Consider the following 12,931-nt stretch of genomic DNA (forward strand, 5'->3'; position numbering starts at 1 on the left):
AGCATTTCTAAGCGTATAGTTCAGTAGTGCTAAATACATTTACTGTGCTGTGTTAGGAAGGGTCAGAACCTTTTCATCTTGCAAAACACACTTCCTACCCATCAAACGACTCTCTACTTCTCCCCTCCCCCCAGGCCCCAGAAACTATCCTTCTCCTTTCCATCTCTATGAACTTGACCACTCTGACTACCTCATATAAATCATATGGTGTTTGTTTGTTTTTTTGCTCTGTCTTGTTTCACTTAATGCCTCCAAAATTCATGTTGTGATGAACTTCCTAAGGCTGAACATATTCCACTGCATGGATATATATTTTGTTTATCCACCCTCCCATCGGTGGACACTTGGGTGGCCTCCACCTTTCCTCTGTGATGAATAATGCTGCTGTGAACATGGCTGTGCAAATAGATCACTGTTGTTTTAAGCCACTGGGTCTCGGGTGACTTGTTACCCAACAAGTGGCAAGGGTTTTGCATTCCTGCCAAGCCTGCACCCCACGGGGCAGGGCATCTGTGGTTCAATTCGTGCTCCTGAGCCCCCCATGGGATGGTGCACAGGCCAGGCTTCTGAATCCACCTGGGCCTGCCCATTCTCCTGCCTTCTCCTGCTTCCCTCACTCCCTCACAGGTTTCTTTTGAGAGCACTTCCTGCATAGATCATATATCACTTGCCCAAAATGCCCCATTTCAGGCTCTGCTTTGAGGGCACTCTGCTGATGCCACCTGGCCAGGGTGGTATTAGCCACTGTGGATGGTGGTAAGGATGTCACTGGGATCTCCATGCACTGCACCCAGCATAATGGTCCTTGGTCATTTAAATACTTTCGTGGGTCTATTAGTCACAGTTCTCCAGAGAAAGAGAATTAGCTCACAGGGTTACGGCAGCTCAGAATTTCCACGATCTGTCACCTGCAAGCTGGAGATGCAGGAAAGCCAGCGGTACAGTTCTAGTCTGTGGCCCATGGTGTAAGGCCCTGTCTGAGGACAGGAAAAGACAGGCATCTTAGCTCAAGTAGTCAGGCAGAGAGAGAATTCTCCTTTCCTCTTTCTTTCTGTTCTGTTCAGGCGGTCAACAGATTCATGAGCACCGCCCACACCGGGGTGTGGGGGGGGGGGTTAATCTGCTTTACTCCATTTACCAATTCAAATGCTAATCTCACCCAGCAACACCCAGAATAATGTTTAACCAAATAGCTGGGCACCTGATAACCTGACCCAGTCAAGTTGACACAGAAAATTAACCACCACAGTGGCCATCAATTCTGTTAAAACATTGACTAGCAACTGTACAAATAGACAAATTGAAGCAAAAGTGGTCTTCTCGTGACCATTGTGCTCTTTTTGGAGTTAAAAATACCTAAATCCTGGCAGCGGTGCTAACCCAGAGCAGGTCAGGTCAAAGCTCCCGACTGCATCTACAGAGCATTTTGCACTTTACAAAGCATCTCTGCATGCGTCCTTTCTGAGTGTCCTGCAGTCATGCTGAGAGGTGTACAGGGAATAGGCACCTCGTTTTACAGATGACGAAAGTCGGGTTCAGAAAGGTTAAGTGAGCTGATCAAATAAATGGCAGGGCTTGGACAAGAACAGACCCAGTGTCTCAATGCCTCCTGCAGGCTCCTGCTTCTCTGTCCCCCTCCAATCCGCTCCCCATGGAGTAGACCAAACACTTCCAAAATGCAATCACGCTGCATTGCTTTTCTTGAGGCCTCACCACAGCTTCTTAATGAGCTTAGAATACAATGCAAACTCCACATCAGGACTGAGAAGGCCCAGCTGCACGGTGGGCTGCCCTTCCGCAGGGCTTGGCCATGAAGCTCTGGCCACACTGACCTGCACAAAGGGTCCTGCACACATCAAGCTCTTCAGGGCTTCTTGCTGTCACCTCAGCCTGCAGCATCTGCTCTGGCTTTTTGAATTGCTGCCTTTTATTAAAATATGTCCACAAAGTCTTTGACATTCCTTTCTGCCAAAGGTGGAGTCCAATTATCCTTCCTTTGAGTGTGTTCTGGTCTGAGTCACCTACTTGTAATGAGTAGAATATGGCAGAAGGGATGATATGTGACTTCCAAGGCAGGTCATCAAACACACTGTAGCTTTCTCCATTCTTTCTCTGGATCATTCGCTCTGGGGTCAGCCAACTGCCGTGACATGAGGACATGCAAACATCCCTAATGAGAGAGCCCCACACAGGGAGGGACAGAGGTCTCCTAAAAGCCACAGGAGAGAGGAAGGCTGTGATGGCTTTGCAATGTGTCCACTTGACTAGGCTGAACTACCAAATTCCCCTTTGTATATTTCCAGATAGGACAGGCCACAAGATTTTCAGGGACCTGGAAGGGAGGAGGTGGGTAGCAGCAATTTTGCAGCATTTATGCTTTGTCTCTGGTTGCTGGTCTGATGACTCATTTTGCTGATGTGAGGCAGGGGCTAAACCAGACATGCATGTTTAGATCTGTCCTGAAGGGCCTTGGCTACTGTAGGATGCCCTCATCACTGAGAATGAACACAGGCTTCAGGCTATCCTTGCAAGGTTCTAATTTGTGCTCTTGGGTTTTTAGCCTGCTTGTGATCTCTCCATCTTGACTGCTGCTCTTTGAATTTCAAACTCGAGCTTCAGACACGGGAGAGCCTTAAAAATAGGGAGAGACTTATAGCCAGGGCCCCAAACTCCCTGATACATCTCTCCCCGGCTGAGCTCTGTCTGATACAGGGCACGGTTGTGGAAACAGATCCTCCAGCCCCAGTCAAGCCTTCAGATGACTGTAGCCCCAGCCGACACCTTGACTAAAACCTCTTCAGAAACTGGGAGCCAGAACCACCCAATGAAACCATCCCCAAAGTCCTGACCTAAGAAACTGTGGGATAATAAAATGTTTATTTTCAGCACTAAATTTTGGGGTAATTTTGCCCATGGTAATAGATGAAATAATTCACGCCATCATGATGTCTTCTTGGATCATACTGCTCGGCCACTGCTTTGTCTTTGATTACAGTACTCAGTTTATTCCTTTCTGAGCACCCATCACAGTGTGCAATTATTTTGTAGATTTATATGTGCATTTGTTTCTTATTTGGCATCCCCACTAGGACTGCGAACCTCATGAGGGCAGGGCCTGTCTCCATTTTGTCCACCTATATCCCCAGAGCCTTGCCCGTCTAACTCCACGCCTCACTAGCTATAAGGCCTTGGGAAAATTGCTCTCTGTGCCTCAGTTTCCTCAGCTTTATCAAATAAGATGGTAATAATAGTACCTACTTTATTGGTTATTGTGAATGCAAAATGAATTACTACTTACAAAGTATTTCAAACATTACCTTGCACGTGGTAAATACTCAGGAAGTGTAAGTTGCTAGTACTTTTAATATTATGATAGGAACTCAATAAATATCTATTGAAGGACTAAATGAAGGATTTCATTGATTGCTTTATAATCTTAAGTATAATTTTAAGTACCCAGACACAACTGGAAAAGTCCCAAAGGCCTCTAGGTAGCTAAAACAGATGTCCCAAAGGCTAGTAGCAAAGCCCATCTAACTAACTTAGAGGCAAGCTCTTCGGTCATTACTCAGAACCTAATTACTTAATAGTCTTAACAGATAGTTATTAGTCACCTAACATATGCAAAGCATTGTACTAGGTGCTGGGGGACAGGGACAGAGAGACACAAAGGTGAATGGAGCTCATTATCTTCCTTCAAAAGAACACACTATCTAGAGGGGGAGACAGAGACAAGAGCCACCAATCACACAATTATGAGAGAGCAAACTGGGTGAGTGGGGGTGGAATAGAGCACCGCTGACTAGTAAGGTGGCCAGACTCAATTAGTCACAATTATAACATACATTAACAAGCTTAATTATCCGGTTTCCTTGTCTATAATGGATTAGAAACAGCATATTAGGAGAGAAAACAGGAGGGGCTTTTTGCCCGAGGCAGGTAGGCTAGCAATGACCAAAAAGAAGTGATAACAAAAGGGAATAAGAATATAATTTTTAAAACCATTCAAAGCAGAAATTAGAAAACTGATTCACCCTAGCGGGAGGTCATTTAGTGTAGGAGCAACTGCTGCGTAAGACACGAGAGGCACTATAGCATTGCATTTAAGATAGGGGTTCTGCAACCAGACTGTCTGGGTGCTTGTACTGTCACTGCTGGCTAGCACAAGTGACTCAACCTTTCTGTGACTCACATTTCTCATCTATGAGGATCACAGTAGTAGCTACTTCAAAAGGTCACTGTAAGCATTAAATGGGCTCATATTTGCAAAGTGCTTAAGAGGAGTTCCTGGCCCAGAGCGATTCTGAGAACCTGTATCAGTCAGGATCAGCTGAGTTTACGGCAGTAACAAACAATCCCCCAACTCTCAGTGGCTTAAAATAATGAAGGTGTATTTTTCACTGATGCTCATATGATCATCCATAGGCAGGAGAGTCTAATCTGAATCATGAGTCTCTTCACTTTAGGACTCGGGCTCACGGAGCAGCCACCATCTGTTACGATGTCTGTTGCCATGGCAAAGGGAAAAGAGCACATTCAAAGATGGCTCACTGACAACTAATTGTTCATCCAGGAAGTAACAAGCTTCTGGCTTGCAGCTCATTGCCTGGCACGGGGCCCTTCACGTGCCCCCACCTTTCATGTGCCCAGACTGGGGAGGATCAGAACGTTTGTCTAATGGCACGAGTCATTACCAGAGGGCCCCTCTGTACTAAAACATCACACAGTCACAGTTAGGTCTCAGTTTAAACTCTGTACTGGACCCTAGAGCCAGGCTACTCACTTTGCAACAGTGAAGTCAAGATTCACAGGGATTTCATGTTCCTCGGTAAGCCCAGCTCTTGCATTTGGTGGCGGTGGTGGGAAGTGAGACCATTTCTTCATGAGTGGGACTGGCGTGTGCATGGGGGACCTTAAGCACCCCTGACTCCTGCTCATTTGATGTCAGCAGCTTCTTCCTCCAAATCACTGTAACAATCAGTAATGCCTTAATCTATTTCATTACACTTCCTTGGGGTGGAGGAGAGCCATGTTCCTCCTTGCCCAAGAACCACCGACAAATGTTTAATTTTAGAGTGTAGGCTGGAGCCAGAGCTGGTACCCAAACCCAGCTCCCCACCTTCTCAGGAAGTGATCAGGACCCTGAGTTGTATGCATTATAGTCTGTTCATTGAAGATCAGCGATCAGCAGTGATCATGGACCCTGAGAGTATGAGTTGGGCCAGTGACTGAGTGGTGACTTGCCTGCCCCTTAGAAACCGAGGTCATTTTTGCTGCTGGATTCTGTGAGACCTCATATCTGTTCCATACGTTCTCCCTTTCGCTTAAGCTAGTCTGAGGAGGTTTTTGTCATTCACCACCAAATTATTTCTGACTTGGACACACACCTCTTTGAAACATTTCTTTCAAATATGGTTAAAAATTTTAAACATGTGGTTTGCAAGGATAAGTTCCATTTACTTGAACAATGCACTCCTGGAGAGCTCCTCCTTTCTCTGCTCAGGCGATCGATGAGCGACTGATGTGGAGCTGTGCAAAATCGCTTCCCGAAGCCAGAAGACAGTGATGTGTATGCTGATAAGGAACATTGTGGAAATAGCCTCGGGAGGCTTTCAAAAGGAACAGGGCTGAGGGTCAGCTGTGGGTTTCGTATCTCCATATCCTACACCCAGATGAGCACGTGAAACAAAGCCGGGGTGAGCATCCCCTGTGCTGTGACAGAATGAGTCATTTAACGACTTTTCCTTCTATTAATGGACAACATTTCTTTCAAGCTCCAGAGAAAAACTGACATGATTCATGAAACAGAAAACTAAGAAGATATTAAACCTAATACAAGCATTTGAACCAAATTTACAAGACATTTTTAAAGTCAGAGATTTTGCTTAAGCATTATAATAATCTAGTGTAAGGATGAGGTCTCCTGCAAAGGTTTATGTTATCCCCATGAATGATCAGCTATTATCCAAACAGCTTTCTTCAGTCCCTGTGGTGTGTCGCTCACTCAATTTGGATTTCACAGAAAGTAGAAGGGGTCACTGCATGTGCAATTGCTAATCCTTCCAACACTGTGTGTGTGTGCGCTGCACACTTTGGGGAGGAAAAGGTGACCAGAATTAAAACTTGCAGGAGGCTAATTGTGATTCTTTGTACTCCCCCCCTCAAAAAAAGTGTATTGCATTCAATGAGCACCATTTCAGGTAAAAAGAAAACACTTCAAAGTTATTTGATAGTAATAACACATAAAATTGAGTGTGGGTTTATCTGGAGCCTGGCACTGGGGCAACCATTTTCTGTGACTTATTTCAAAATGTCTATTATTTATTAATAACACATTTGTTATTTTTAAAAATTAAAAATGGTTATTCTCTATTTCTCATAAAATCCCAGTGAATGCTCACTTGCATTGTACAGATGGGCAAACTAAGGCACAGAGATGTGCTAGATCACATGGCTCATATGGGACGGAGCCAGCGTGTGCTGCTGTTTGCTGTAATGTTCTTTTGCGTCTGTTAAATGTAATGGTGGAACTAGTCTGCTGTTCAAAAGTCAGGCTTTGTTAGTTACTAGCTGAGTGATCTTGACTTAGTTCATTAGAATGCTTGGTGTCTGGGTTTCCTTTTCTGAAAAATGGGTTTAAAAATGGTACAAAATAAGTGAACAGTGTAAAGAGCCTAGAAGGGTGTCTAGTGCTGAGTTGCTGCCCCCCAAAATATTAGGTTTTAAGTCTTCCCTGGAGTCCACTCTTTCCTGAAGCAAGGGTCCTAAGCTAGTGAGTATATCAGACACCCTGTATAGACTCTGAACTCACTGGGGCAACTGCCTTTGTGTGGTCTGAGCACTGCCAAAGAAAAAATTATTCTGACACTTGTTAAAGGCAGTAAGAAAGACTTTTTTGGGGGGACTACTACTATGGGGCTATGCAGCAAGGGAGAGAGATTGGGCTCCACTCCAAAGACAATAATAAAAGGGTTAAACCCTTATAAACCCCTCCTTGGTTACAAAGAGTTTCAAGGAGCATGATGAAGTTTCAAGGGGTGTCAGTGGATGGAAAATTACTAAGGGCAGGGCAATTCTTTGCTACACTGACCTAACAGGTCAGGCTGAAGGCAGGCCAGGGAGATGAGACATCACCTGGGGACTGGTGGGGGCGTTGGGGCAGTGGGGGGGTGTAGTGCTAGCTAAACTGACTCAGCAGGATTCTTGCTAAAATCAAGCTTGTGAGGACATGCCCAGGGATAAGGGCCAGTCAAAAAAAAAATGATCAGAGAAGCCTGACGAGAGTTTGGTCAAGGAGAAAGGCTTTGTCACCTCTTGCCAGAGCGTAACCTGACAGCCCCTGCCACATGCTCTCCTCTCCTCTCCCACCCTGCGGCATCCCTGGTGCTAATGAGATGCAAGATGGCCCTTCACGCCAACATGTGCAACCCCCCTCAGAAGTAGGGGGGCAGGTAATGCCCCATGGGGCAAAGCTTTGACCAGGGAGACAGGTACTGAAGGATAAATTCTTCCATCCTGATGAGCTCTCTGATCTGAGATGCTCACACAGTCTCTATGAGGTGACTGGAAATGGGGCAATCAGTACCAGCTCGGCACACATCTCCTATTTGCTGCCATGTCCCCAGCTTTGTTCCCCCTTTCCCTCGCTGAGTGGTGACTTGCCTGCCCCTTAGGGATTGCATATCCCAAATATTAGCACAGAAGCATTTGCTGCAGGCTCTGTGTTCTAGAGAATCTGAGCTAAGACAGCTACAATCCTGATCCCCCAAGGAGACTGGGATTCAAAGGATAATACACTTGAAGACCTTCATGCTTAGCAGACCCATTTTGAGATGCAGGATTACGCCAGGACTAATACCCAGATCCGGCTTGCGGCTAGCGCTAAGAAGCCGTTCCCAGGAGCCCTCTCTTTGGCTCCGCGCACTGAGGAGGATGAGAAGGGACAGCCCTTTTCCTCAACAGTGTGACTTCTAGTGGGCCACACACACCGGGAGCAGCCATGGGAGGGTGCAGGCTCTGCCCCCATGGTAGCCACACCATCGGTCCCCACTGATGGGCGTGTCAGACTGACACAAGGGAGGCTCTCCATGGTCTCCCTTTCTTTCATTCATCTTGGTCTCTTAACCTCTGAGTGGCTGAATAACAGAGAGAAAAATCAAGACGACGGCCTGAAGCGAGAATGATGCAGAACTATGCATGCAAGTGCCATGGAGGAAAACCTACCCTTTCAGGTTTAGTTACTAGAGGCTTGCAAATTAAACTAACAAAAAGACAGATCAGCAAGAGAAAAGACAGATTTAATCATGCACACTGGACGCTCACAGAATATTTGACTCAAAGGTGTGATTAGAATTTGGGGCTTCTATACTATCTGAAGAGGGAGAAAGGAGGAGGATCAGGACACTTGCTGGAAAATGAGTTCTGGGAATGATACATGGACCCTTAGGAGAAGACATGGGACATTATGATGGTTTTGTGACCATTTCTGTTTGGTGTGGTACGGTGACTTCTGATCTCCAGAAATAAGAGTCAGTCTTCTCTTGCAGCTTCTGAGGAGGGGATTTATGACAATTGAGTACTTTTGGGAGGCTCCGTTTTTAGGCAATAAGAAATTGCAGGTACTCAAAATGCCTTCTGCTCAAAATAATTTTCCTGCCATAGTAGCGCATTCCGGACTCCTTCCAAAGGTAAGACAAGCCTTTATGGTACAAAATGAGGCAGCCACTTCTCTATCCCTGACTTTTTACTGAAAGAGCTCAGAGTGTCTCCCACTTCTGCCACCACCTAGGAGGGTACAAACAGAAAAACTCTGGACCTTTTGACTTTTCCCTCTCCCACTCTCAGGTTCTTCCAGGGAAATTGTATTTTTCCAGCACACAGGGCTGGCTTTGCAGGAAAGTAATGTCTAGTGCAACATGGGAGGGCTTCTGGTCACTGACATGTTACTGCTGAGGTTACAGTCCAACTTGCAGCCTTAAGCCCTTCCATCATCTTAGCTCAGGTTGAAAAGCCTTCAATCACCCAGCTGCTTATATGAAAGACAGCTTGGGCTTTAAGGCAGGAAACAGTATGTTTTGGGAGTGATCTTTCATTTCTCTACATTCATTCCTCTGAGGTCTTTCTTACATGAGCTCTAAAAACATCCTTCTGGATTCTCACCAGAACTATATTGATGGTACAGGTTCAGGTGCCTGATTCAGGTTACAAAACCCACCCCCTGCCCAATTCCTATGTCCCCACTGGGATTATCCACCCCTCAATAACTAAAGGGTCTGCTGGCTTCTTATCTAGCATTCAATCCCTTTGTCAATTTGGAAGAGACAGCAAAAAAGAGTCCTGTAGTAGGCTGCATGGCAGCTCCCTAGAAATATATCCACCGAGAGTCTGTGAAGGTGACAGTATTTGGAGAAAGGGTCTGTGCAGATATAATTAAGTCAGGATCCCCAGATTAGGTTATCTTGGATTACTCGGGTGAGCCCTAAATTGAATGACAAGTGCCCTTATGAGAAAGAGAGGAGAAGACACAGTCTGAGAAGGTCATGTGAAAGATGGAAGCAGAGATAAGAGTGATGTGGCCACAACCCAAGGAATGCTAAGATCTACCAGAAGCTAGGGGAGGCAAGGAATGGAATCCCCAAGGAGGAGTGCAGCCTGCTGACACATTGATTTCAAATTTCTGGCCATCAGGTAGCCAGATAATACATTTCTGTTGTTTAAAGCCACCCAGTTTATGGTGACTGTCAACCGCAGCCACAGGAAACTAGTACTAGTTGATAAACAACTTTTGGCCCTAAAAATGGGGGCTCTAACCATTTTGTTGCATAAGGATATTTTCAGGGAATGATCCATTTTGCTGCATTTCATAAGTAAGGAAATGGAGAAACAGCGAGTTTAAGTGACTTTCCCAAGCACACCGAGCAAGACAGAGGTAGAACCTGGCTTGAAATCCAGGTCATGTGGTCCCAGAGCTCACTCCTTAAAGAACAGTGTTCTGTCTCTCCACGTGAATTACAAGCAGAGTCTCCCCTTCCCACCCTTGCATAGCATCAGTTGGAAGATGCTTCCTTCCCTGCCCTACGGGAATGTGTGTGAGTCTGACTGGGCTGAACCAGTTGGACCCTAACTTGGCAGGGAGTGAGGCAGCCCTGGCCTCCTAGACAAATGCCTGCTGTGATAACCCATGGTGGGGCTTCCTGCCGATTGATCTATTAGAGCTGCCCTGGTTCCTGCCCATTTCCTGACATCCAGTCCTCCGGTCCCTAATATCCTTCCCAATTCCTTTCCGCTGAAGTAAGCCAGAGTTCACATCTTTTATTTGAACTCAAGAATCCAACTGGTTGACGGGAAAAAGGGGACCTGGTGAGACGCAGGAAAAGCAGACACCTCAATGAGATCCTGAGCTTGCCCTGTGCCTCCTTTGAGGCTGAACTCAGCACTTTGACCAATGTCCCTGTTGTGGGAAAAAAAAAAGGTCCATCTTGCAAACACATTGGGAGATAATATAGACATTCCTGATGATCTTGGGTAAAATGGGACAGAACACTTAGAGTGCAGCGCAGTCATTTCATAAAACTCCTGGAGGAGCCTCTCTGCTTCCCTCTGGGTTACTCCTAAGGAGATGGGGGCCTTGTCTCCCCCTGACCCCTACTGTTCTGTGCCATTCCCTCTGGCTCTCAGCTTACATCCCCTACTCAACAGGCAAGAGCCAGGAATATAGGCCTTTAAAAAGCTGTTCAATGGACATGTGATGTTCCTTAACATCCCTGGCTGTTCAAATGATGTGGGATCCAGTTTACAGACCTCCCCGTGTTCATTCACCTCCACGATTCTAAACCTTATTCTTTAAGCAACCTGACCTTAAAAAAAAAAAAAAAATCTCCCAATAAAAATAGGTATTTCTTGGCTGGCTGGGCATATGCTGTCCTTGAGCACATAATATTTTCCTCTCATCATTCTTTCAGTGAAAGACCACATCATATGCCAAGCCCCTTTATCTTAATCCCACAGCAGCCCCAGGCTCCCCCGGAGTAAAGGCCAGGTTTTCCCACAGCTTCCATCGTGCCTGCCCTGGGGTACAGGCCTGGCTCACTGAGCTCTGACTCCTTCTACCGTCCCAGGCCTGGAGGAGCAGCACACTGTGGGGTGTGGGATTGAACTTCCACAGCAGCTGCGTGGATGAGGTTAACACAACCTAGCAATGCACTGAGTCAGACACAGTGCTGCACTGACCAGTTAGAGACCGAGGAGTGAAGGAGCCAGCGGTTAGATTCCTCGTACACTGCTCTCCTGCTGGGCTCTTCTGAGGCCCGAGGACTCCACGTCACCCCTCTACAGATGTCCCACACGATCCTCCTGCTACGTTTCATTGAAAAGCTGTGGCTGGTTCTGCAATGAGACCCGCACCTGCTCTCCCTTCTTCTCTGCTTTGTTTCTTTTTCCTTCTTTCCTATGACTTGGGATGGTATCCCTAATAAAGTACTGTCAGGTAAGCATTGTCTCAGGCTCAATTGTCTAAAGAATGTGGACTGAAATAGCTCCCAAGGAAAATAGGTCTGTCTTGGGTAGGCAGGCAGATTTTGCTCTGGATCAAATAATAAATTTGCCACATTATTATATCTGGGAAGATGCTCATGTCCACATGCCTGAAACCTCAATGAAGTTCTGCATAATGCCATGATACAAGAGAAGATTCAAAGACCAACTTGACCCAAGTGCAAAGAAACAATAAACTTGGAAAGAAAGCCAAAGGGTCTGCATGAATGAAGTAAAATGATGACCACTACTGTCATCAGCAGCATCACCACCATCATCACTGTGACTGACACGTTCTCAGAGCCCACCATGTGTTGATCTCCAAGTCATACCCAGGAGGTTGGTACTACTAGTGTCCCCACTTAATAGATAAAGAAACTGAGGTGTAGAGTAGTTAGGTAAATTACCCCAAATAACACAAGGAGGGAGTGCAGAGCTGGGACTAGCATCAGAGCCCAGCCCACTAACACTACGGTATCACATTCATCTGAGTATCATGGATTCAGACACAAATGAACACAATCTCTGAAAGAATCCATTCTGGCTCCCAGTAATTTAGGAAGAACGACTACTCTCTGTAAGAATGACAGAAAAACAAACAGAAATTACTCCTTGGGGCAGTGGAAAGGGGACTGATCTGAAAAAAAATAAGCAAATGTCTTCTTACAAAAGATAAACATGTGAAAAGTAGGTATTTTATCATTGGTATTTTCAACATGACTTAAGGGGACATAATATCTATGAAGTGAAGGCAGATAGTCATGAAGAAAATCAGTCTAGTATCTGACAAAGACTGAATGGAGATGAACATTGTGTCACATTAAAAAAAATACAATAGATTTTATATGTCAAAGATATTTCAATAAAGCCTTTAAATACATGCACACAATAGAAGCAGTACCTTTCCTGGGATTCTACAGAAAATCAAGATCAGATATACATGCTTAAGCATATATTCTCCAAGCCATCTGAAGAAAAGATTGAACAGTTAAGACTGATGAGGAAAGAAGAGAGCTAAAAATGGTTAAGTCCTTAAGATCCAACACACATATAATAGAACTCCTGGGCAGAAAGAACAAATCAGACTGTCTGGCAAGCAACATGAGGGCCTGATCTGTGCTCTCACTTCCAGACCATGACTCATCTCAGCAGGAAGGCCACTGTCCTGCACAGTGAGTTAGGAGCCCCAGGCAGGCAGGTGCCTTGTCAAGAAGTAGTCCCAAAGTTGAACCACTTATCCTGACCTCTATCTTGGCACAGGGTATAACTGAGCTCAACCCAGCAGTGGGAGTCTGCATACCTCCTGTCTGTATTCCACTGTGGAATCAATTTATTGACCATCTGGGAGGTCATCAAGAACAAAGAATACCCTTGAGAGTCCCACTAGATCGGAACCTCT

This window comes from Manis javanica, chromosome 3, assembly GCF_040802235.1.
Source record: "Manis javanica isolate MJ-LG chromosome 3, MJ_LKY, whole genome shotgun sequence".
In the NCBI taxonomy this organism is placed as follows: Eukaryota; Metazoa; Chordata; class Mammalia; order Pholidota; family Manidae; genus Manis; species Manis javanica.